Raw genomic sequence first — 25,855 nt, forward strand, 5'->3', positions numbered from 1 at the left:
ATCGAATTTATTTAAACAATACAACAAAATTTAATCAACAATTTAGTTGCCGTTGTTTTCTACTACTTGTGCCCAATGCTCAGGAAGCATTTTAATCCCTCTGTTGTAAAATTCTTGTGATTTTGATGCAAAAAATTCGGTCAATGCATTTTTGAGGCATTCTTCATTATTAAATTTTTTTCCAAGAAGAAAGTTTTGCAAAGAACGAAACAAATGGTAATCGGAAGGGGCAATATCAGGAGAATAGGCAGGTTGAGGGAGAACTTCCCATTCCAACTGGCGCAGTTTTTCAGCAGTGATTCTTGCAGTATGCGGTCGTGCGTTATCCTGGTGAAGAATTACGCCCTTCCGATTAATCAGCGCGGGTTCTTTTTCTCTTAAAGCTTGGGCTAACCTTTCCAATTGGGCACTATACACTGCACTTGTAATGGTTTGGTTAGATGGTAAAAGTTCATAATGAAGAATTCCTTTAAAATTCCACCAAACACACAACATCACTTTTTTCGCATGCAAGTCAGGTTTTGGCGTGGGCTGCGGAGCCTCATTTTTGTCCAACCATTGAGGCTGTCTTTTCAAATTAACATACAGCACCCATTGTTCATCTCCGGTAACAATTTGCTCTAAAAACGGCAAACGGTTTTGACGAGAGAGGAGCGAACTGCAAATTGTGACTCTTTGATTACGGTTGTTGTCGGTCAACTCATGAGGAACCCATTTTCCAAACTTTTGGACTTTGCCAAGTGCACGCAATTGATTGGAAATTGTTTTTTGTGAACAATTTAAAGTTGTCGCAAGCTCTTGTTGGGTAATTTGAGGATTTTGCACCAAAAGATCTTGAAGAGCTTCTTGATCAAAATTGGACACACGGCCTCAACCACTCTTGTCATCTAACGAAAAATTTTCCTCGCGAAATTTCTCAAACGAACGCTGGCATTTTCTGGCGCTAACTGCATCTTGACCAAGAGCACTACAGATGTTTTTTGCAGCCTCACTTGCTTTTCTTCCTAATTGGAACTCGTAAAGCATGCAGTGCCGAATATGCTCTTCATCCGCCATCTTCTTAGCCCTAGTTTTGCAACAAAAACCAAACCAAACACAAACTTTTTCAAGCAAAACTTGTTAATTGCACTTCACATGTTCTGTAGATACCACGTGTTTGAAGGTCATGTCAATACAAGTCAACGCCAAGCAAGATTTTAAACGAATGTTAAAAAACATTAGCCAAAACCGGTTTGGCTCAGTGGTAGTGTCGGTCTGTGGACTGAAAGGTCCCAGGTTCGATTCTGGTCAAGGGCATGTATCGGTTGCGGGCACATCCCCGGTAGGGGGTGTGCAAGAGGCAGCTGGTTGATGTTTCTCTCTCATCGACATTTCTAGCTCTCTATCCCTCTCTCCTCCTCTCTGTAAAAAACACACACAAAAAACGACATTAATTATTACTAGACTCGATAGTTGTTGGTAAAGATTTTAAATTTGAGAATTTTCTGCACCAAAATATTGTTCAATAGCTTTCCCTTTGCACAGCCCACTGCCCCTCTCTCCACTATCTTTTAAGCACTGTTTTCAGGCTTTATTGCTTTTATTAAACTGAACCATAAAGAAATTACCAATATTTGATTATGTTGGACCTATAAAAGCAGCAGTTTCATATGGTTCAACCTGATTGTTCAGATTTAGAATAAATAGTATCTCCTTTCCAGCAATTTTATTGCTTCCTTTTGTATCATCTTGAAATCTACGGTTATGAACTAGCAGATAGGAGAAATTAGTCATTTTAATATGGATTTCTCACCTTGGGGGTTTTCCTGAAATTTTTTTTGCAGTTTCTCATGTGGCTTATTTGTCCCCAGGACCAAAAGAAGGGAAGCAGTTACTTTTATACTTTTTACAATAGGGGAAAGGTAGGACCAAGTGTAAATATCAGAGAAAAACTCACCAGTGAAACCTTTCGTATCTCATTGACAGTTCTTGATATCGGTATGTAGTAGATAGGACAGATATCAACCTTATTTCACAGATTTAAAAAAATGAGTCAGATGGGTTGTGATTTGCATAAATATTAAACAGTTTAGACTCCAACCCAAGTCTTTTTAAATTTAAAGTCTCAGTCATTCCATGTACCAAATTATTTTTCTTATAACTTTTATATATGTATATATAATACAGTTTCTTTTTTATTTTATATATGTGTGTGTGTATTATATATATATATATTACTGTTTTTCATATTTTTATATCTTTAGCTTTTGTTTGTTAATTTCAGAGAGGGAAGGAGGTGGGGGAAGAGAGAAACATCAGTGATGAGAGAGAATCCTCAAACAGCTGCCTCTTGCATACTTCATGCTGGGAATCGATCCCTTAACTCAGGCATATACTCTGACCAGGAATCCAGCTGTGACTTCCTGGTTCATAGGTTGATGCTCAACCACTGAGCCCTGCCAGCTGGGTGCAGAATATTTTATTGTTAATTTTCACCTGAGGATATTTTTTCCATTGATTTTTTTTTTTTTTTAAGAGAATGGAAGGGAGTGGGGGAGACAGGAGAGAGAGAGAGAAACACATTGATTGATTGCCACCAGCACACACCCTCAACCAGGCATGGGATTGAGTGTGCGACTAAGGAAGGTGCCCTTGACTGGAATTGAACCCAAGACTCTTCGGTCTGCAGGCCGATACTCATAACTACTGAACCAAACCAGCTAGGGCCTAAGACATTTTTTTCATTGCTTTTTAGATAGAATGGGGGGTGGGGAGGGAAGTATCAACATTGATGATGTGAGAGAGGCACATTGATTTGTTGCCTCCCACATGCACCCTGGGGCCTGTGATTGAACCATCCCAGGTACTTGTTCTTGACTGGGAATCAAACCTGAGGCCCTTCCGTGCTAGGAGCAACGCTCTAACCACTGAGCTGCATCAGCCAGGGTTTCTTTTGCATTTTTATATAAATCTGTCAACAGATATTTGAACACATACTGCGTCTATCATTTCTTCAGAAAATATATTTTTTTTGTTTCTTTTCTCCTGGGCTCTAATCTTTTTTTTTTTTTTTTTTAATACATTTTATTGATTTTTCACAGAGAGGAAGGGAGAGGGATAAATAGCTAGAAACATCGATGAGAGAGAATCATCGACCAGCTGCCTCCTGCACACCCCCTTACCGGAGATGTGTCCTGGGCTCTAATCTTACATAGATGAAGTTGCTTGCTATGGACTCACAAGTCATGAAGCTCTGTTCTTCACCCTTCTCTCCTCCCAAAAGTAGTTGCCTCACCCCCACCTCATCCACATTTCATTTTGGGTTATTGCTATTGCTGTATCTTTATGTTCGCTGATCTTCTATGGTTTTCAGCCTCCTATTAATGCCATCCAGTGTATTTTTAGATATTTTGTTTTTTCATCTGTAGAAGCTTGATTTTTTTAAATATATATTTTTATTGAATTCAGAGAGGAAGGGAGAGGGAGAGATCATCAATGATGAGAGAGAATATTGATTGGCTGCCTCCTCCTACTGGAGATTGAGCCTGCAACCCGGGCATGTACCTTTGACCAGAATCCAACCCAGGACCACTCAGCCCGCAGACCAACGCTCTATCCACTGAGCCAAACTGGCGAGCACTAGAAGTTTGATTTGAATAATATATTCCATTTCTTTCTTCATTATGTTTATATTTTCCTTTTTATCCTTAAATGTACTTGTAATAGCTGTTTTAAGGTCTTCATCTGCTAATTCTTTTATTGGTAATTTCTTGTCTTTTCCCCCTACTGAGTAATGTTTCTTCTGGTGCTCACATTCACCTTTTGAATACTGACATTTTTGAATTCCTTTAGAGTGTTGTATTTTGTCTGGCACACAGTTCAGTTTGATCCTTTTGAGACTTTTTTTTTTTAAAATATATTTTATTGATTTTTTACAGAGAGGAAGGGAGAGAGATAGAGAGCTAGAAACGTCAATGAGAGAGAAACATTGACCAGCTGCCTCTTGCACACACCCTATTGGGAATGTGCCCAAAACCAATGTACATGCCCTTGACCGGAATCGAACCTGGAACTCTTCAGTCCGCAGACCGACGCTCTACCACTGAGCCAAACGGGTTTCGGCCCTTTTAAGATTTTTTAAAACTTCTTTTAAGGGCAAGTCCAGAGCAGCCTTCAGTCTGTACCTAATTTAATTCTATTGCTAAGATGTGGCTCTTTGGTAACTCTACCAATGTCCCAAGGTATGTTAGGTCTCTCCATTCTGGCTGGTGAAAGTGAACTGTTCCTTGCCTTTTGTGAGCTTCAGAAATTATTTGGCCTGTTTGCATTTGTGTTTCATTTTCCACTACACATACATAACGATAGGATTTGATTCAAAGGAATCTTTCGAGATCTTTGTGCAGCTCTCTTTTCCAGGTCTCTGTCTTGCAAATTTTAGCATGGATCCCCTGAACTTTGATTTCTCTCTTCTACTCTGCAGGAACACCATTTTCTGTTTGGGTTCTCCCTCCCTGTGCTATAGCCTAGAAACCTGCCTCCAGGGTGGGGTCATCAGGTTCACCTGTTTATTTCCCTTCCTTCAGGTTCATAGTCCTAGGCTGCCTGTTTAATGACTGAAAAGTATTTTTTATAGTTTGTCTAGTTAATAACTACAAGGACAATTTCTGTAATAATCCTTCATAAGTGGAGTAGAAGTCATCATCCCTTGAATTTTAACTTCTGTCATAGCAAATGGAAATTACTGGGGAGAAATTGTTAGAAAATGAGATTGAGAATTATTTATGAAAATTGCAAATATATGTATATATCCTTTGACCCAATAGTCCTACTTCTGAAAATGTATACATAACAGTATGATGAATGGATCAAGGTGTTTTATTGAAGCTTTTTTTTTTTTTTTGGTAATAGCAAATAAATGGAAGCAACCCAAGATCCTTCAGTAAGGGAGTAAATAAATTATAGTGCATCTATACAATGAACTATTAAATTGCTATGGAAAAGGAGCTCTTTTCTGGTATGGAAAGATCTTCAAGATCTCTTGTTACCACTTAGTATAGTATACTGTCTTTTATGTAATTAAGGAGGAAGAATAAGAAAAATTACTTTTTAATATTGAATATTCTGTATGGCTGCAGAAGAAACTAGGATAATGGAGGGATAAAGTAGGTAGGGGCCTGGCTGGTGTGGTGCAGTGGTTGAACGTTGACCCATCAACCAAGAGGAAGAGGCTGCTCTGATTCTTGGTCGTGACACATGCCCTGTTTGGGGGCTTGATCCTCAGTACGGGGGTATGTAGAAGGCAGCTGTTAGATGATGTTTCTCTCTCATCTTTGTTTCTACCTTCTATCCCTCTCCCTTTCTCTTTAAAACAAACAAAACATTTTTTAAAAATGAAAATATTTGGGAAATTTGTCATGCATTTTATATTTTTTATTTTTTAAAGAAAATATATGAGCCACATGTGTATGTTACCTATTTAACATTTTTTGGAGTTTATTTTAAGTTTATCTTTTTTAAAAAAAATGAATTTATTGGGATGACATTGGTTAAAAAACGTGTACTGGCTGAATGCCTTGTTTTATGCCATTTTCTATAAGGAACTTGAGAATCTGCAGAATTTAGTATTCTGTGGGGGTCCTGGAACCAGTCCCCTATGGATACTGAAGGGACATTATTAAATTTTGGGGAGTCCAAGACTGTAGGAGGTGGAGGATCAGTGCCTCTAACGCTTGTGTTGTCAGAGGGTCAACTGTACTTGCTTTATTTCATAAAGATGTTAGTTTTAAACACTTACTGTAAGCTATATGGAAAATTGTATTCCATGTCAAGTCAGAACTTGACAAAAAAAATTTTGTATCCTAGAATACAACTGCATTTATTTTGTATCAATCTTTTTCCCCCCTCCTCTCAGCTGTTGGGGAAACAAGTGTCTTTTCTGAAGCAAGTCAGCGTTATTCTATTCTGAGCCAATATCCTTAGACTTTCCTTTTCCCCCCAGTTTCTAACAAGGTTATTTTCTTATTTGTTTGTTTCCGGATCTGTTCTTTCCATTATTATAAGTATCAGTTTATGTAATCCAAAAGGAATTCCAGATTATTCAAGATACACCAAGCTTGGGAAATTGGCTTTCTCCTGAATGGCAGATTTTGCAGCATAGCATGGCAGTTCCAATTGATATATATTGGAACTTTTGCTATTTCTTACAGGCTTAGCAATAGCATGTAATAGTGATTTATAGATTGCATTGAAACAATAATAGATTTTTTTATTTAAATTAATTAGAACATTGCAAGTAAAATGTAGCCAGAATTCGGAATTGTTACTCTAAGCCTGTGTCCACCATCACCCCAAATAATTGTTTAATAATTTAGTTATAATAATAGCCTGTATAGCAGGTTGTCATCATTTTGAAATGTCTGTTTAGTCTACTTTTTTTTTTTAATTCCATTATTTTGTTTCTCAAAAAAAAAAAAAAAGGATGATTGGGAGATCAGTCTTTTGAGATGGCAAATTAATTCCACCAACATACTAAACTCTAGATATAGGTTATTTTTTGAATATAGAAGATAACTGTCAGCTGCAGGTTTCTAAGAGTCAAGTTAACATAATTGGATATATGTTAAAATGCAGTTAATATTGATAATGACTTTAAAAAAATTTTTTTAAATATATTTTTACTTATTTCAGAGAGGAAGGGAGACTGGGAGAGAGAAACATCAGGGATGAGAGAAAATTATTGATCATCTTACTATTGGGGATTGAGCCCACATCCTGGACAAGGGCTCTGGCTGAAAATCAAACCATGACCTCCTGATTCATAGGTCAAGGCTCGACCACTGAGCCATACCAGCTGGGTGGTAATGATTACTTTTTTGCCAAAAGGTCATTTAAAACATTGGATCCTGATTTACATTTTCTTTAGTATGTGGCTAGATGACAAACTAGAACATTTATGAAATAATGCCACTTGATTGATGCAGATATTCATTGGTATACAGGGTGGGGTGAAAGTAGGTTTACAGCGGGTTGCTGAAGGATGCCCAGGACCAAACCAGAGACCTGCATTACCACCATTTTTTATTTTTTTTTTTTACTTTTTTTTATTATTATCTGTGTACATATTTTAACATTGGCTCCCCCCTCCCATACATACCCTCCCTCCCCAAAGTTTTGTGTCCATTGGTTTGCATTACCACCATTTGTCCACCAACAAGATCTGAAATATCATGGCTGGCATGTACACATAAGGAACTATCTGGCATTGAAATTGGGACGCAAAAGAACTGTTGACCCAGAAAGGAACTCACTACATACTGATTCATTTGCCTCTCAACATAACCATTATGGCTTGTTGCAGTTTAGGTTCTTACAAGGGTATTTCTTGGATCACATGATCTCACACATCTAGAGGAAATAATGAACAACATAAACAGACCCAGAGAAAGAGAACCAGCGATCAGACTCTCAAACCTCAGAGGGAAAGTAAGGGAGGATGGGGTAAGGGGAAGAGATCAACCAAGGAACTTGTGTGCATACATATGGGCCTAGCCAGTGGCCATGGATAACAGGGGTTGGGGGGGCATATCTAGGGAGGGGTTTGGGATGGGGATGGGGGAATAAGGTCAATTATGTGAGACCATAATCAATAAAAATAAATAAATAAATAAATAAATAAATAAATAAAATAAAAATGGGGGGGAAAAGCAGGTTTACAGTTGTGAGTCCATGAAACGCAGTTTATTCTTATATTACTATTTATTTATTTATTTATTTATTTTATATATTTTATTGATTTTGTACAGAGAGGAAGTGAGAGAGAGAGAGTTAGAAACATTGATGAGAGTCATCGATCAGCTGCCTCTTGCACACTCCCTACTGGGGATATGCCCGCAACCAAGGTACATGCCCCTGACCGGAATCGAACCCGGGTCCCTTCAGTCCCCAAGCCGACGCTCTATCCATTGAGCCAAACCGGTCTCGGCTATATTACTATTTATTAACTAGAGGCCTGATGCATGAAATTTGTACAAGATTAGGTCTTCCTTCTCCCCAGCTGCCAGCACTGGCTTCCCTCTGGCACCCCGCCAGGCATCCGGGACCGGGCTTCCCTCACAGCCCCGGCTTCATCCGGAAGGTCATCCAGAAGGATGTCGGATCTTATTAGCAAATTATGCCTTTTTTTTTTTTTTTTTTTTTTTTTTTTTTAAGTCTGAGCTCAGGTCAAGTGTAGAAACCTTCATAATTACAAAGGTCAGTAATCAAACCTTTTCATCATTGCTCAGAACTGATCAGCCTTTCAAACACTTACGTCCTTACCTCCCCACCCCAATCTCATTCATCCATCAGCAAGTCCTGTTGTTACCCACTGTCACCTTAACACACACACACACACACACACACACACACACACACACTTATTGTTTTAAATTACTTTATACTTTTGTTTCTCAGAACTCGAGAGATCATGCATCAGATGGACTGGAAGGTCTTCTGATGCCCAGGTTTGGCTATTTTCATCATTGATCCACTTCAGTAGGAAAATTATGCTTTTATTATTATAAATTTTCCATATAAAAACTGTAAACCTACTTTTGCCCAACCCAGTATTTTTTTCTCCCCTCCCCCCTATTTTTATAATATATATTTCCCCCAGAATGGTTACTTTTTCCCCCTTGCAACACTTGAGAGTTCATCAAATCTTTAGCAGAGAAAAAGAAAGAAAGCAGCCCTCACCAGTTTGGCTCAGTGAATAGAGCATTGGCCTGCAGACTGAAGTGTCTGGGGTCTGATTCCAGTCAAGGGTACATGCCCGGGTTTCAGGCTTGAAGGAGGTAGCCAATCAATGATTCTTTCTCATCACTGATGTTTCTCACTCTCTCCCTTCCTCTCTGAAATCAATAAAAAAAATATTAAAAAAAAAAAAAAAAAAGGAAAGAAAGAAAGAAAGAAAGCAAATACAACCAAGGTGAATTTTTGCTATCGGCACGGAAGCAGATTATTCTAGAAATGGTTGTGTGTATATTTTTTCCAGCAAAATTCGTTCTTCTTGCACATTCTAAAAGTAGTGATGCCTTACGTTATCTAGTATTTATATGTATTTGTGTTTTTTATTTTTCTCCAGCAAATTGAATAATTGTTCATAAAGTTATTCACTGAAATGGACTCTAAATATCCAATTCTGATTATCACACAATCTAGTTTAAAAAATTACTGCTTATTCAGGCTGTTAGGCCTGTTCTGCTAGTGTTGCCTTATTTGTTGATGAATAAAGGAGCATAAATAGTAACATTGACAAGGTGGTGGTCTTCAAGGAACTTAGAAAAAGGAGAGTCAAAGAGAAGACTCAGTGTATAATATTTCAAAGCCATGGCTAAGGAGAGGCTGCCCTGAGTAGCTGACATTAATATTCTTGGCAAATTGAGTTCTTTAGTGAAATGTCTAAAAATTAGCTTAAATTTATTTTGGGGGGAAATAGGAAGTCACCGAAGATTATTGGGTAGGAGAATGGCATGGTAAGCTAAATAAGGAAATTATTCTTGTGGCAATGTGGAATGAAGTAAGGAAACTCTGAAGGAGCTCATTAAGTAAACTGCTTTTGCGATTAAACTGTGAAGTAAACACCTGAACTACAATGGACTAGTAGGAGTGGAGATGGAAATGGGATTGGTGGGAGATGCATTACCTAGGAAAAAATTAGAGTGCTTTTATTCATTCATTGGATAAATTTTGGGTATTATTTAATACATGCCTAAAACTTAATGGTAGGTGCTGGGGATATGGTGATTATCATACCCTTTCCCTCCCGCTACTAAAGGACATGCCCAGTTCTCTCATTGAACCTGCCACCCATCTAGTGAAAAAGGTAGCCATTAAAAAATCACAAAATAAATGGAAAATCATAGCTCTGATAAATGCTATGAAAGAGAGGTGCATGGGCATTTGGCTAATTAGATTGTCAAGAAATTTCTTGAGAAAATGATGATTGAGCTGAAGGAATGGTAGAATTTAACCAGATGAAGAGGAAGAGAAGTCAAAGTTGAACTGGTAGGCTGCCTCTTTAGACATATATAATCTTAGCTTGTGTGGAATTCTAAATGACAGCTAGGCACTTCGAGCAATTTCCCGTAAGGAGGTGTAAATTTGGAACTGAATCTTGAACCGAATCTAAATTTTAGAGTAATCCAGTTGAAGAGGCTATAGTTGGAGGTATGAAAATGGTTGAGCCCTCTTAAAGAATGTGTAAATAGAAGAGTATGATTTCAAGGATTGAGCCCTAGGGAATGCTCAAAATTAAGGGTTGGAAAGAGGCTTGTTGAGGAAATTACAGGGAACAGGAGTGGTTGAAAGTTAAAAGAAGATTTAGAGGAGTTTAGTTGTGGAAGCCAAGGAGGAAAATTTTAGCTGTGGTAGCCCAGGAAAGGGACATTTTAAAGGAGGTGGTAGTGATCACTAGATTAAATGGAATAACACAGTTAAAGTTTATGACTGAGTAAAAAGAATGGTTTTTGGTAAATTAGTGGTAGAACAGTTTTTATAGGATCCAGATTTGGAATATTTGAGACTATTTTAGTGACTTGTCACTATCAGAAGTTTGATAGTGTCAAGAGATAAGACTATTTGGAAGGAAGCACATCCCAGTTAAAGGTTTGTCAAGATTAAGGAAATCTATTTTAATTTAAAAGTAAAGAGAAAGCAGTCCAGGAGAGGGTGAAAGATTGGAGATGCTGGAGAGGAATAAGATGGATATAAATGTTCATTAAGAAAGAAAGGAGGAGGAGATTCAAATCATGTCAGAAATATGATTTATAATTTTTTCACGTACTTTAAGGCCATAGCCATGTTGTTTTTGTTGTTGTTTTTGTTGTTTGTGTTTTTTTAATCTGTTCAGTTCCCAAGAGAGTTGCTTCTTATCTCAGGTTTCACTTATGATTCACAGAGTAAAGATGCGCTGCTTTTTTTTTTTTTTTCTCCCTCAGAACCTTTTCTAAAGTTAAATTTCAGCAAAAGTAAATGTAGATGTTTAGCCTAAATTGTCACCATGTTGGTTAATTTTGAGATACAGCCAAACCCTTAGGACCTTGTGCCCTCCAAATAATGTTTACTGAGCCTGAGAGGCCTCAAGGAAAGAAGTCCAGAAATGGTTTAAATGCCATTTTGGAATAGATCCAAAATGGTTAGGAAAAGCACCATAAGTAGCTACTGTAAAGAAGAATTTTAGCTTTAAGAATGCAGGATGTCAAGATCACAAAGAGTGAACATTTTGGATCTAGCTAGAAGTTTCTCAATAAATTGTGTAATACCTGGCTAGCCCTAACAGATTTGGCTTAGTGGTTAGAGTGTTGGCCTGTGGACTAAAGGGTCCCAGGTTCAATTCCGGTCAAGGGCATGTATCTTGGTTGCAGGCACATCCCAAATAGGTAGTGTCAGGAGACAGCTGATTGATGCTTCTCTCTCATCGATGTTTCTAACTTTCTATCCCTCTCCCCTCTTTTCTGAATAAAATATATTTAAAAAAAAATACCTTAGCACAATCTTATAAAAATAAATTTAAAAAATTGTGTAATACCTAAACTTTATTCATTGTGTCATCTAATATTGTTTGTGTAGGAACACCTTGTCTCTTGGGCTCTGAGTAAATAAGCATGCTTAGAGCAACACATTATATTTCTAGTTCCTAACCCAACCGCCTCTTATGTGCTCAATAAATCCTTGATGAAAAAAACCAAAACAGCTTTCTACTGACTAATTAAAAACTTAATTAAGTTTCTCTGCTACCAGTGCAAACAAGGAGAATCTGGTTTTATAAAGCTTATTTTCAAATGTGCTTTGTTTTGTTTTATTATTTTCTAGAGGCCCAGTGCAGGACATTCATCCATGTGTAGGGTCCCAAGGCCTGGCCAGCAGTCAGGGCCGATCTGGGCCTTCCTTCATTCAGCACCGTCCCCCTGGTGGTCAGCACACATCATATTGAGCCATCGAGATCGAACTTCTGGTCTCCTGATCAAACTCCGATGGGACACTTTGCATTTTAACCTTTTATACGTATAGATGACCAGCAGCACACAAGTTCAAAAACAACATAAAACTTATGCCATCCATTTTTCTTTTTTCTTTTCTCTTTTTTGGGAGGAGGGGAGGGCTTTTTAAAATTGTTTAAAGTATTACATATAGTACATATAGCTCCCCCCACCCCATTGTCCTTCCCCCAGCCTCCCCTAACCTCTGTAGCATATCCTCATCCCACCCTCCTAGTGCTTTGTGTTCAAGAGTTGTGGTTACATGCATGCATACAAGTCCTTTGGTTGACTTATGACATCCGTTTTTCTTTTTTTTCTTTCTTTTTTAAAATATATTTTATTGATTTTTTACAGAGAGGAAGAGAGAGGGATAGAGAGTTAGAAACATCGATGAGAGAGAATCATTGATCAGCTGCCTCTTGCACACCCCCTACTGGGGATGTACCCGCAACCAAGGCACATGCCCTTGCCCGGAATCGAACCTGGGACCTTTCAGTCCGCAGGCTGACACTCTATCCACTGAGCCAAACCAGTTTCGGCAGCCATCCGTTTTTCTTACTCTTTTAAAAATATATATATTTTATTGATTTTTACAGAGAGGAAGGGAGAGGGATAGAGAGCTAGAAACATCGATGAGAGAGAAATATCAATCAGCTGACTCTTGCACACCTTCTATTGGGGTGTGCCTGCAACAAAGGTGCATGCCCTTGACTGGAATCGAACCCGAGACTTTTCAGTCCGCAGGCCGACGCTCTATCCACTGAGCCAAACCAGTTAGGGCTTGAGGATATTTTTTCCATTGGTTTTTAGAGAGAGTGGAAGGGAAAAACGGAGTGGCCAGGGCGTATGGGAGGGGAAGCAGAGAAAGAGAAAAACATTTGTGTGAGAGATACACATTGAGGACACAAAACTCTGGGGAGGGAGGGGATGTGTGGGAGGGAGGGAGGGGGGCAAAAAAAAAATCAATAAAATATATTAAAAAAAAAAAAAAAAAAAAAGAGAGAGAGATACACATTGATAGGCTGTCTCCCTCATGTGGCTGTGGGGGCAGGAGTGAATCCACAATGGATGTATGGCGTGCCCTGAACAGGGAATCGAACCCTTGAGGTGCACAGGCCAATCAATGCTCTAACCACAGAGCAATGCAAGCTAAGTCTATTTTAACTATTGTTAACCATTTGACAGCAAGCATGTCAAACTCAAAGGCTAACACGGTCCAAATAAACAAGGTTTAATTTTATGTGGGCCTCAAAAAAACCCCAAAAGCTTCAATTGTCATAGAAATGTAGGTTTATTTCAATAGATAGGTGGTTTTCAATCTTTCTAATGCCGCAACCCTTTATTTATTTTATTTATTATTTATTTAAAATATATTTTATTTATTTTCTTAACAGAGAGGAAGGGAGAGAGAGAGCTAGAAACATTGATTGATGAGAGAGAAACATTGACCAGCTGCCTCTTGCACACCCCTTACCGAGGATGTGCCTGCAACCAATGTACATGTCCTTGACCAGAATCAAACCTGGGACCTTTCAGTCCGCAAGTCGACGCTGTATCCACTGAGCTAAACCGGTTTTGGCTGTAAAACTTCTTTGGAGAAATATCTATTTAAGTCCTTTGCCTATTTTTTAATCAGGTGCTGTTTGATGTTATTGTTGGATTGTAGGCATTCTTAATATATTCTGGATATTAATCTCTGATCAGATAAGTGATTTGTAGATATTTTCTCCCATCCCATGGGTTGCTTTTCACTCTGATGATTGTGTCCTAGGACACATAATTTTTTATTTTGATGTTGTCCATTTTATCTATTTCCTTTGTTGTCTGTATTTTTGATGTCATATCCGAGACACTATTGTCAAAATTCAGTGTCATGAAGTTTTCCCCAATGGCTTTTAGGCCATTGGTCCATTTTTTAGTTAGTTTTGTACATGCTATAGGTAAGGATCCAACTTTATTCCTTTACATGCGGATATTCAATTTTTCCAGCACTGTTTGTTGAAAAGACTTTTTTCCTCATTTAATGGTCTTGGCACCCTTGTGAGAAATAACTTGACCATATACAGGGTGGGGCAAAAGTAGGTTTATAGTTCTAATAAATTCTGTTTGGGTGCTCGTAACTGTAAACTTACTTTTGCCCCACCCTGCATATGCCAACATTTATTTCTAGGCTTTTTGCCTATATATTTGTGTTTATGCCAGTACCATTATTGTAGCTTTGTAATAAGTTTTGAAATCAATAAATATGAGACCTCAAACACTGTTTAAGATTGTTTTATCTATTCAGAATCCCTTGAGATTCTGTCTGAATTTTAGGATGGCTACTTCTGTTTCTACAAAAAAGTGACTTGGGACTTCGATAGATATTGCATTCAATCTGTAGGTCTCTTAGGGGATTGTATTGACAGTATTAAAATTTTTTGAATATGGGATGTCTTTTCATTTATTTGTGTTTTTATTTTAACAACATATTATAGTTTTTATGAGCAAATCTTCCTCTTCCTGGGTTAAGTGTTGTTGTTTTTCTATATTTTATATTTTGATTTTTTTACAGAGAGGAGGAGAGAAGGATAGAGAGTTAGAAACATCCATGAGAGAGAAACATTGATCAGCTGCCTCCTGCATACCCCCTACCCGCAACCAAGGTACATGCCCCTGACTGGAATTGAACCTGGGACCCTTGAGTCCATAGGCTGACACTCTATCCACTGAGCCAAACCCAGGTTAGAGCCTGGGTTAAGTTTATTCCTAAGTATTTGTTTATTTTGATGCTAGTATGAATAAAATTGTTCATGTGATTTTCTTTTTGGATTGTTCATTCCCCCTGTAGTTTTTAACTCTAAAACTTGTCTACACTGAGTCTGGAGCAGTTGTCAGTTACAATTTAAGTGATTCTACGGGAACTGCTCCAACAGTGGGCTTTTGCCCCTGGGCCTCAGCTTCCAGTAAGCTGGGATTCTCTATGTTTTCCTGTCTCTCCAATGTTGGGAGAGGAGTTTGCCCGTGACTTTAGTTCTCTCAAAGGTCTAAGAAGAGTTGTTGATTTACAGGGTGTTTTTTTTTTGTGTGTGTGTGTTTGTTTTTTATTCTGTTATTTAAAAATGCATATTTTTATTGATTTCAGAGAGAAAGGGAGGGGGAGAGATAGAAACATCAATGATGAGAGAGAATTATTGATTGGCTGCCTCTGCACACCCACTGTGGATCAAGCCTGCAACCTCGGTATGTACTCTTGACCAGAATCAAACTCAAGATCCTTCAGTCTGCAGGCCATCCCTCTAGCCACTGAGCCAGACCAGCTAGGGCAAGATTTCCTTCTTTTTTACCGCCATGTAGTATCCCATGGTATAAATGTACCACAGTTGTTGTTGTTTTTTAAATAAATTTTATTTTTTACAGAGAAGAAGAGAGAGGGATAGAGAGTTAGAAACATGGATGAGAGAGAAACATTGATCAGCTGCCTCCTGCACACCCCTTATTGGGGATGTGCCCGCAAGCAAGGTACATGCCCTTGACTGGAATTAAACCTGGGACCCTTCAGTCTGCAGGCCGACACTCTATCCACTGAGCCAAACTGGTTAGGGCATACCACAGGTTTTTAATCTACTCATCTACTGATGGCACTTGGTCTGTTTCCAAATCTTAACTATTGTAAATTGTGCTGCTATGAACATAGGGGTGCATATATTCTTTCTGGTTGTTGTTTCTGGTTTCTTAGGATATATTCCTAGAAGTGGAATCACTGGTTCAAAAGTCTTTTATATTAGTTGCTGTTTTGCTAAATATACTATAGAAGAATATTTAACCATAAAACCTGTTTAGCTTTAGCCTTAGTTGAGATTTTCTTGGATGCTTGCAACTGGGGACTCCCTGTGAATTTATAATTATATCCTGTTGGCAGGAAATAAGTAGAAATTACATAGTAATTGTTTTTTAGACCTCAGTATCTCCCAAGGTGAGCCACTTTGCATTATAGCAATATAATTTTCTTAAAGGCTTATTTCATTGGAGAATCATAAGTCAGTAACTTCAAAAAAGGCAAGCCAAATAAAAGGAGAATGAAGATGGGAATTAATTCCAATTTTATATATATACAGGCATAAGTTTTTTATTTAAATCAGTGGCTTAAACCTAATTGTATCAAAGAAGGGTGATTTATATATATACTAGAGGCCCGGTGCATGAAAATTCATGCAAGAGTAAACCTTCCTTTCCCTGGCTGCCAGCTCTGCCTTCATTCTGGCCCAGAGCCATCTCCTGCCTCTTGCCTTGTAGCATCAATTTGCATAGTCCCTCCTATTGGGTGTGGATGCTTCCATTTTGGTCATAGAATTATGGTCAATTTGTATATTCCATCTTTATTAGACAGGATATATTTTTTATTTATTTCATAGAGGAAAAGAGAGGGAGGGAAGGAGGGAGAGAAAGAGACAGAGAGATTGAGAGAGAGAGAGAGAGAGACAGACAGACAGACAGACACAGACACACAGCGGTGATGAGAGAGAATCATGGATCTGCTGCCTCTGCACACCCTACCCTGAGGATATGTGCCCTGGCTGGGAATTAAACCCTGACCTCCTGTTTCATAGGTCGATGCTCAACCACTGAGCCATGCCAGCTGGGCAAGGTAAGGTGATTTTTAAAAATACATCAATACCTAGGTGGCTCAGGTAAATTAAATCAGAATATCGGGGAGTGGTTGCTAGCATTGAATATTTTTAATTATTTAAGGTACTATTATTATTGTTTTGCAAAAGCAATGATTTTTTTTTTATTTTTATTTATCCACATACTTCGCTCTTTTCTTTTCTCCTTATACCTTCTTGCATCTTTGATCTTCCATGTGGGATTCCCCTTCTGTCTACAACATAGTCTCTAGAATTTCTTTTAGTGAGGGTCTCCTGGTGGCCAGCTGTCAGGCTTTGTTTGTCTGAAAATGTCTTTATTATATTCTATTTTTTAAATTTAAATGTCTCTATTATTATTCTCTTTGCTGGATCTAGGTGTCACTTATCTATTTCTGGGTAACAAACCATCCCACACTTAGTGACACAAAAATACTGTGTGCCCATGAATCTGTGGGTCAGCCACTTGGGCAAGGCTCAATGAAATTACTTGTCTCTGGTCTGCATGGTGTCAGCGGGGCTCATTCATATATCTGTAGCCACTTGTCAAGTCAAACGGGGCTGCACAGTCCCAGATGGCCTCACTTCTATTACTTCACTGGAGCGAGGGAGGAAACTGGGCAACATGTCTGTCATAATTCAGCCTACACTTCTTTACATGGTGACTGGGTTCAAAAAGCAGAATAGAAATGCTAAGCCCCAGGACACACTCTGCTGTCCTATTTGCAAAGCACTTCAGCTGTCCAACCTCAGATTCCAAAGTGTGGAGAAATGAGGCGTCATCTGTTGAATGGAAGAATGACAATGTCATAGTCAGAGGGGTGTGCACACAAAGTGGGGGAATTTGTAGCCTTAAAAATCTTATCACAGTATAAAATTTTAGGTTGGAATATTTTTTCTTCAAGCTCATTTTCTTCTTTCCACTGTCTTTTGATTTATACTGATGCTATTGAGTACGGTACTTAGCAAATTCTTAATGCTTTTTAAACCTTCTGTTTTTGTGTTCCCTCATTCACTACAATATGTCTAGGTGTGAACTTACTTATATTTGTCTGGCTTGGGCTTTATTGAATATCCTTGACTTGTGATCTTTTATCCTTTTAAGAAAATTCTCAGTCATTATCTGCCTCTGTCCCCACTCTATCTCCTCTTCTTCTAACTTCAATTAAGTTAGATTTTTTTGCTGTTTTTCCATGTCTATATTTTTTGTGTAAAGGTTTTATTATGTACAGAGTGGGAAGGGTGGGGACTCAGTTCTGGGCAACTGCTTTCCTCTTGGCAGCCAGGGAATTACTCAGCTCCTCTTGCTTCTTTTTGGCCTGGATGTGTGTGTCCCCTTTCATTTCTCGATGAATTTGGCCTGTTTGTCCTTTGAGACCTTGAGCAGCTCCAAAGCACTGTGCTTGTAGGAAGCAAAGCCGCATACCTCTCAGATTATGTCCTCGCAAACGTGCTGTGCTTGGTGAGGCACTCACGGCAGTACTCAGCCTGCTTGTGTTCTTGGTTACCTTGTGGCCCTTGTTGAGGGCTGTGGCCACAGGGCAGTGCAGAGCCGAGGCCCTGCATTTCGTTGGCTACTGCATTGGAAGGCTCCATTTCTATTAGCCTCTTCCAAATGCTACATTCTGGATAATGTCTATTTATCTTCAGTTATGTTAGCTGTTTAACTCTTCTTTTTTTTTTTAACCAAATTAACCATAGATCATATATATTTTTTTTTATTAGAACTAAGGTACAATCCACATGTAATAAAATTTGCTTTTTTTTTTTTGGCTTGGTGTGCAGTATATGGATTTTAACACATGCATAGATTTGAAAGGTTTGGAGTGGGCCAGGGTTGTGCACCTATGACATGAGGCTGTAATGTGCCAACGAAATTTTTATTCGAGGCGTCGGGTGCAAATGGGCTGAGACCGAAAAAGGAATCAGCATCCACTGAAGGGGGGGGAAGGCTTTTTTCTTCTTCTTTTATTAAGGTATTATATGTGTACATATCTTACCATTGCCCCACCCCACCCCACTCCCATACAAGCCCTCACCCCCAATGTTTTGCATCCATTGGTTATTCTTATATGCATGCATTCAAGTCCTTCTGTTGATCCCTTATCTTCCCCACCTCTCCTTAACCTTCCTGAGGGGGAGGCTTTTATCAGCTACTAAAGGCCTATGGTGCATGAAAATTCATGCACTGGGGGGGGGGGGGGGTCCCTCAGCCTGGCCTGCCCCCTCTCTGTCTGGGAGCCCTCAGGGGAACGCAATGCCCCCATCACACCTCTGCTGTGGCCACTGTAGGCAGCACGAGCCTCCGCAGCCCGCCCTGGTTACCTGAGCCTCAGGCAGCCCTGGGTGGCTAGGGGGCTGAGGGAGGGTCTGACCACACCTGTGCCTGCCCCTCCCCCCCTTCAGGCCTGGGCTGAAAGGACTGGAGGACTGGGTGGGACTGAGGGGCCTGGGGCTTCCACCTTTGTCACAGTGTGATGGTCAATTTGCATATTCTCTCTTTATTAGATAGGATAGAATTGCTGGCTGTTTCTGCTGGTTATCTAAGCTATGCTGTGCTCAAGGCTGCAAGCTTTCTGCAAGATATCTGATAAACATAGCAAATTTCCTCTGCCCCATTTTATTCTCTTAAACCCTTTCAAGATTCATTCCTTTTATCTATATATTTATATCTTTATGCTTTCATCAATATCACACTCTTAGTGTTGTTGAATAGTAAGTCTTGAAATCAGAAAGTATGTATCTTCCAGTTTTCTTTTTCAAAGTAGTTATGCTCTTCTAATTCTAATCTGCTAGATCATTTTTTATATTTTCCTGTTCCCTGAAGATTTTTTTCAAGTTTGTCTCATTTTTTAACTTTTGTACCATTGCTTTTTAGAATTTTCTTTCTTGAACAATATTTGTGAAGATTAATATGTCATGGCTATCATTCTTTTTTAGAAATTTCTCAAAAAACAAAACTTACTTTTTTAGTCTTGCAGTTACCATATGGATGCATTGAATCCTTTTGTAATTCTAAGAGACCATCTTTGTAGTTTAAGCTTTCATTGAACACAGTTGAAAATTCAAATTTTTTCATTTTCTGCCCATAATGGCAGATAGGAGAACACTGACAGAAGAAAATATTTCATGATGATATCGGTTAGAAGATAAATGTAAAGAGCCGAAACCAGTTTGGCTCAGTGGATAGAGCATTGGCCTGCGGACTGGAAGGTCCTGGGTTCGATTCCAGTCAAGGGCATGCACCTTGGTTGCAGGCACATCTCCAGTAGGGGGTGTGCAAGAGGCAGCTGATCGATGTTTCTCTCTCATCGATGTTTCTAACTATCTCTCTCTCTTCCTCTCTGTGAAAAATCAATAAAATATATTAAACAAACAAACAAAAAAAAAGAAGATAAATGTAAAGAGACAAATAGCAGCACCTTAGTCTTAATGCTTTCCAGTATGGTAGCAATCATCCACCTGTGGTTATGGAGCACTTAAAAAGTACACTTGTTATGTGCTGTAAATATAAAGTATATATGGGTTTCGCCAAAACCGGTTTGGCGCAGTGATGGAGCATCGGTCTGCAGACTGAGGGGTCCCAGGTTCGATTCCGGTCGGGGGCATGTGCCTTGGTTGCGGGCACATCCCGGGTGTGGGGTGTGCAGGAGGCAGCTGGTTGATGTCTCTCTCTCATCTATTATATGTTTCTAGCTCTCTATCTCTCTCTTCTCCCTCCCTCTCTGTAAAGAATCAATAAAATACATTAAAATATATATATATATATATATATATATATATATATATATATATATATATATATAAAGTATATATGGGTTTCAAAGACTTGGAACAAAAAAAGAAATTTAAAATAGCTCAATTTTTTATTTTGATTACATTGTTGAAATAACATTGTACGCCGAAACCGGTTTGGTTCAGCCGTAGAGCGTCGTTCTGCAGACTGAAAGGTCCCAGGTTCGATTCTGGTCAAGGGCATATACATTGGTTGCGGGCACATCCCCAGTAGGGGGTGTACAAGAGGCAGCTGGTTGATGTTTCTCTCTCATCGACATTTCTAGCTCTCTATCCCTCTCCCTTCCTCTCTGTAAAAAATCAATAAAATACATTTTTTTAAAAAGAAAAAAAAGAAATAACATTTTACATTTTGGGTTAAATAAGATATATTTAAATTAATTCCAGCTGTTTCTTTTTACCTTTTTAATGTATCTACTAGGAAATATCAAATTACATATGTTGCTCATCTTACATTTCTTTGGGGCAGCACTGGTTTATACTCTTAATAGTATAGAAGAAACATTTTATTTCTTATTTTTTTAATTTTTTAAATAGAAGAAACATTTTAGACTTAAGTTTTTTGATGACGATATCTTAGATGAATTTTCTGAAACTCAAAATTCAATGAATGAACAAATTACCTCTAAGGATAAAAGTGAAACATATTATTCTCATCTAATTAGCCATTTAGCAAGAACCGTTTTGTCATGTAATATTTTGTGGCAAGTACCTACAACATCTTCTTTTCCTAGGAAAATATGTGACAGTGTTTGTACATCTTTTATGAACTAAAATTTATTAAACAAATGGACAAATACTGAAGTTAAGTGTGTATACAGAGGTGAGTAGAAGGAAATAGGTGATGTACAATAGAAATAAAAATATTCTTTGAGCCGAAACCGTTTTGGCTCAGTGGTAGAGCGTCGGTCTGCAGACTGAAGGGTCCCGGGTTTGATTCCGGTCAGGGGCACGTACATTGGTTGCGGGCGCATCCCTGGGAGGGGGTGTGTAAAAGGCAGCAGCTGGTCGATGTCTCTCTCTCATCAACGTTCCTGGCTCTCTATCTCTTTCCCTTCCTCTCTGTAAAAAAAAATCAATAAAATATATTTTAAAAAATATTCTTTGAGTTTATTCCAGTTGGTTTTTATTAATAGTAATTTGAAAATCCTAACTGGTATTACTCAGTGATTAAGTGTCAATCAATAGACCAGGAGGTCATGGTACAATTCCCGTTCAAGGCACATGCCTGGGTTGCGGGCTCCATCCCAATGTGGGTTGTGCAGGAGGCTGCCAATCTCTACTTATCAGTGTTTCTCTCTTTCCCTGTCCCTTTCTCTCTCTCCAAAAAAAATCAATAAAAAAATATATTTTTTAAAGGAGGATCTGTTATGGGTTTAGCAAAGGCCTCAAAGGAAAAGTGACCTTTGAGCTCTCCTATTATCTGGGCACCCCTTTCCTTCAGCTTTGGTTTGGTAATGCCTACAGTATAGTTAGCTCTTTGTTGCTTTTAAGAGAGTTTTTATCTTTCAACAGTTTCAGTTGTTTATAGTTGGAGGGTTATTCCAATAATCTAACCCACCATTACCAGAAATGGATTACTACTTTTTTTTGTTTGTTTGTTTCCCTTTTCACATGCACACAAGATTTACGATACTATTGATTAAGCACTTTGTAAGGAGAAGATGATATGTAGAACTATAAAAATTAAATAGGTGAAGAATCACATTTTAGGAGGTAGAACCTGAGTCAATAAAGTCAATAGTTACTGTTCATTTCAATTTAACACACACACCAGACAAAAGTTTGCTTTTCTTAAGTTAATAAAAGGATGGAACAAAATATTTTTGTTATCATTGGGGCTTTTGAGTTGGCCAGATCTGATTGTACTGTAGTAAGGGTGAATGCTTACCAATATGGAAAAACCAGGCTTAGTATGAAAAAAAAGTGGTTACCAAAATACTCACTGACAGCTGCTGTAGTGCCTGGATGACAGATCACCCACTCCATACTCATGAGTTGTGACATGCCTAGTGGAAGTTAAAACTTCTACATCAGCCTTAAGGTAGCAGAATCCAGTAACTTATTTATTTTATGGTTCAATTCCTTTACAACAAGCTGTTTTTCTAAGCTACCTTATGTGTGTGTGGCAAAGCAATTGTAATTTCACATTCTCCAGTTTAAATCTACAGGTGAGATATAAAAATATATCCTCTAATTATTTTGTTTCCTAAATATTTTCTTCCACTAAAACAAACCTTTCTTACACAGTTATTTTTATTACGTTTACACACTGCTGTAGCTAAGGAAATTATCGTTTTTCTTAATGATTAATGAGTGGCTTTGCTCGCCAGTCTTCTTTAAGGATGTAGTTTACTATGTTTCTCTGGGCTGCACAAACTAGGAATGAAGGCATTTAAGTGTTACAGAAAGAGCAAATATTTTGATAATTTATGGTAGTCTTTTGCTGTGATTCTTGGATCTTGAGGTTAGCTGTTTCAAATTAGGTACTAGTATGTCTTCTCTTGAACAGCAAACATGTTTTAGAGCAGTGTGTCAGTGACACAGCAGAGGTGAATTGAATTGTTGTGATGGTGAATGAATGCCTAATAAGTGGTACTTTTGTCCCCACTTATATTTATTCTTGTAGTTGATAAGGCAAAAGAAGAAATATATTAATAAATGTAGATGTGCCGTAAAGAATAAAGTTTTTCCCCTTATGTGATTTGACAGCTGTGTGTGCCTTTTAGTATGCATTAAAAGCAGCAGTAATGTTTACATTTTGTGCAGTGAATTATGTCTAGGATTATTATCATCTGAGATAGTCACTATAAAGTCAAACTGGAGTTATTGCAAGCATTAAATAGTTCACAGTGCTTTGAATTGCAAAATTGAGCATGTTAATATTTACCAGTCTGGCTGGGACCGGTTTGGCTCAATGGATAGAGCGTCGGCTTGGGGACTGAAGGGACCCGGGTTCGATTCCAGTCAAGGGCATGTACCTTGGTTGCGGGCACATCCCCAGTAGGGGGTGTGCAAGAGGCAGCTGATCGATGGCTCTCTCTCATCGATGTTTCTAACTCTCTATCCCTTTCTCTTCCTCTCTGTACAAAATCAATAAAATATATTTAAAAAAAATATTTACCAGTCTGTAAACATTTACCACATTTAAAAATATATATTTTTTTTATTGATTTCAGAGAGGAAGGAAGAGGGAGAGCGAGATAGAAACATCCATGATGAGAGAGAATCATGATTGGCTGCCTCCTGCAAGACCCCCACTGTGGATCGAGCCCACAACCCAGGCATGTGCCCTTGACTGGAATTAATTCTTACTGCAATATAAAATTAAGTAGGTGAATTATGACTAGTTTATAATTGGCCCTGTATGAATTACTGGCTATTTTGTTGTCGGTTAATCATCAACAAAGAATATTTTTCCTTGCTTTTTAGAAAGTAGAAGGGAGGAAGAAAGGGGAAGGGAGACATAGGTATATCAGTGAGAGAGAAACACATCGATTGGTTGCCTCTGCCCCACCAGGGCCAGGGATCAAACCTGCAACCCAGGTATATGCCCTTGACCAGGAATAGAACCCTTGACCCTTCACTGTAAGGGCGGACACTCTAACTACTGATCAACACTGTCCATTAGGGACTTTTTTCCACATAAATCTTGTAAATCCTTGACTAATTGTTGCTGAGCCATTGGACAACTTGTATTCAGGAATGGGAGCACAGTTTAATAATTAGCCCTTGCACAATATGGCTGCAGCCATGTGGTCACAAGATGGCCACCACAAGATGGCCAGCAGGGGTGGGCAGTTGTGGGCTATCAGGTGGGCAGGGGAGGGCAGTTGGAGGCAACCAGGCCTGCAAGGGAGGGCAGCTGGGGGAGACCAGGCCTGCAGAGTAGGGCAGTTCGGGGCAACCGAGCCGGCAGGGGATGGCAGTTGGGGGTTACTGGGCCAGCAGGAGAGCAGTTAGGCATCGATCAGGCTGGCAGGGGAGTGGTTAGGGGGTGATCAGGCTGGCAGGCAGGCGAACAGTTGGGAGACAGCAGTCCTAGATTGTGAGAAGGTTGTCTGACTGCTGGCTAACCTGACAGTCGAACATCCCCTAAAGGGTCCCAGATTAAAGAGTGTGCAGGTTGATGCTGAGGGACAACACCCAACCCCCCCGCCCCCCAGTGCACAAATTTATGCACTGGGCCTCAGGTCAATAAAAATCTATTAAAATTTTTTTTCCAGAGAATTGCTGCCAAGCTTATTCTCCATTTTTTTGACTCTTTAAAAATCTTTGTCTTGCCGAAACCGGTTTGGCTCAGTGGTAGAGCGTCGGTCTGCGGACTGAAAGGTCCCGGGTTCGATTCCGGTCAAGGGCATGTGCCTTGGTTGCGGACACATCCCCAGTAGGGGGTGTGCAAGAGGCAGCTGGTCGATGTTTCTCTCTCATCTAGCTCTCTATCTCTCTCCCTTCCTCTCTGTAAAAAATCAATAAAATATATTTTTAAAAAAATCTTTGTCTTATCTCAAAGACAGAACTATTACCCAATTGAGCCATGAGTTATAAAAGTACAATCTTTTGGAAACCTTAAAATTAAAAAAGAACTTTTTAATTTAGAAAATTTGTGTTTTAAATTTGGGATTTATCATGTTTCATGCCCCAAAATAGCACATTTGATTTTTGGCAGCTTCTGTCCTGCTCATGCCAATGAAAGCAGCACCATATGGTATAACTGCTGTTACATTAGGAAAGCCACACCCTTCGGAGACATTGCCTGGCATAAAGCAGAGCCACTGCTCCTCATATGCTTAACCTTTTAAGCCAAAATATTGACCAAGATATATTAAGATTTTAGGATATCACGGTATCCTATCAGTTGAGTCTTACAACTCTTTTTCCTACTAACTTTAACATTTAGCCACATTATGAAAAGACATACTCAGAATTTCATGGAGTCTCTCACACAATCTCAGAAAGAAGCTTTAGAATGATTATTGCAAGAAAAGAAAGAATGCAACCAATAAGTGTTTTCCCTGTACAAAAGAGTAAAATTTCTTTTTATTCACTTATTTAGCAGCAAATTATAGTTGAATAGAGAAAAATTTAAATTTTATGCAGAATCTTTGTTGACAGACTTTCATTTGTTATTTTAGGGACATAATCACATTTTGCTATTTTGTTCTTTTTTTTTTTTTTTTTTTTTCTTTTTCTTCACTTTTTCAGTTCCTCTCCCTTTTCAACATTTCCTCCCTCCCAGTAGACCTAAGGAGATTGCAGGTCCTTTGTGCTCCTCATATGAGGTTGACTGATACACATCCATAGTCACTGCCATGCGCTGCCTCACCACCACTATCTTCTAACTTTCCTAAGTAGGTGATTAAAGAAAAATGAAACAGACCGAGATTTCACATGAAACTGATTATTTATGAAGCAGAGAGTCGCCTTTATATATTTTAT

General features: G+C 38.8%; 1 protein-coding gene and 2 non-coding genes across 3 annotated transcripts in view; 1 reads left to right on the forward strand and 2 right to left on the reverse strand.

Annotated features, from left to right (window-relative positions):
* Window positions 1–25,855, forward strand: part of GLG1 (golgi glycoprotein 1) — a 109,044-nt gene that overhangs the window by 14,534 nt on the left and 68,655 nt on the right. The gene's annotated exons all lie outside the window — the stretch shown is intronic.
* Window positions 8,190–8,259, reverse strand: LOC118721039. Its single transcript, XR_004988611.1, has one exon. It is a non-coding gene; the product is annotated as a small nucleolar RNA U2-30 (small nucleolar RNA).
* Window positions 8,425–8,504, reverse strand: LOC118721040. Its single transcript, XR_004988612.1, has one exon. It is a non-coding gene; the product is annotated as a small nucleolar RNA U2-19 (small nucleolar RNA).

This window comes from Pipistrellus kuhlii, unplaced genomic scaffold, assembly GCF_014108245.1.
Source record: "Pipistrellus kuhlii isolate mPipKuh1 unplaced genomic scaffold, mPipKuh1.p scaffold_m20_p_17, whole genome shotgun sequence".
NCBI lineage: Eukaryota > Metazoa > Chordata > Mammalia > Chiroptera > Vespertilionidae > Pipistrellus > Pipistrellus kuhlii.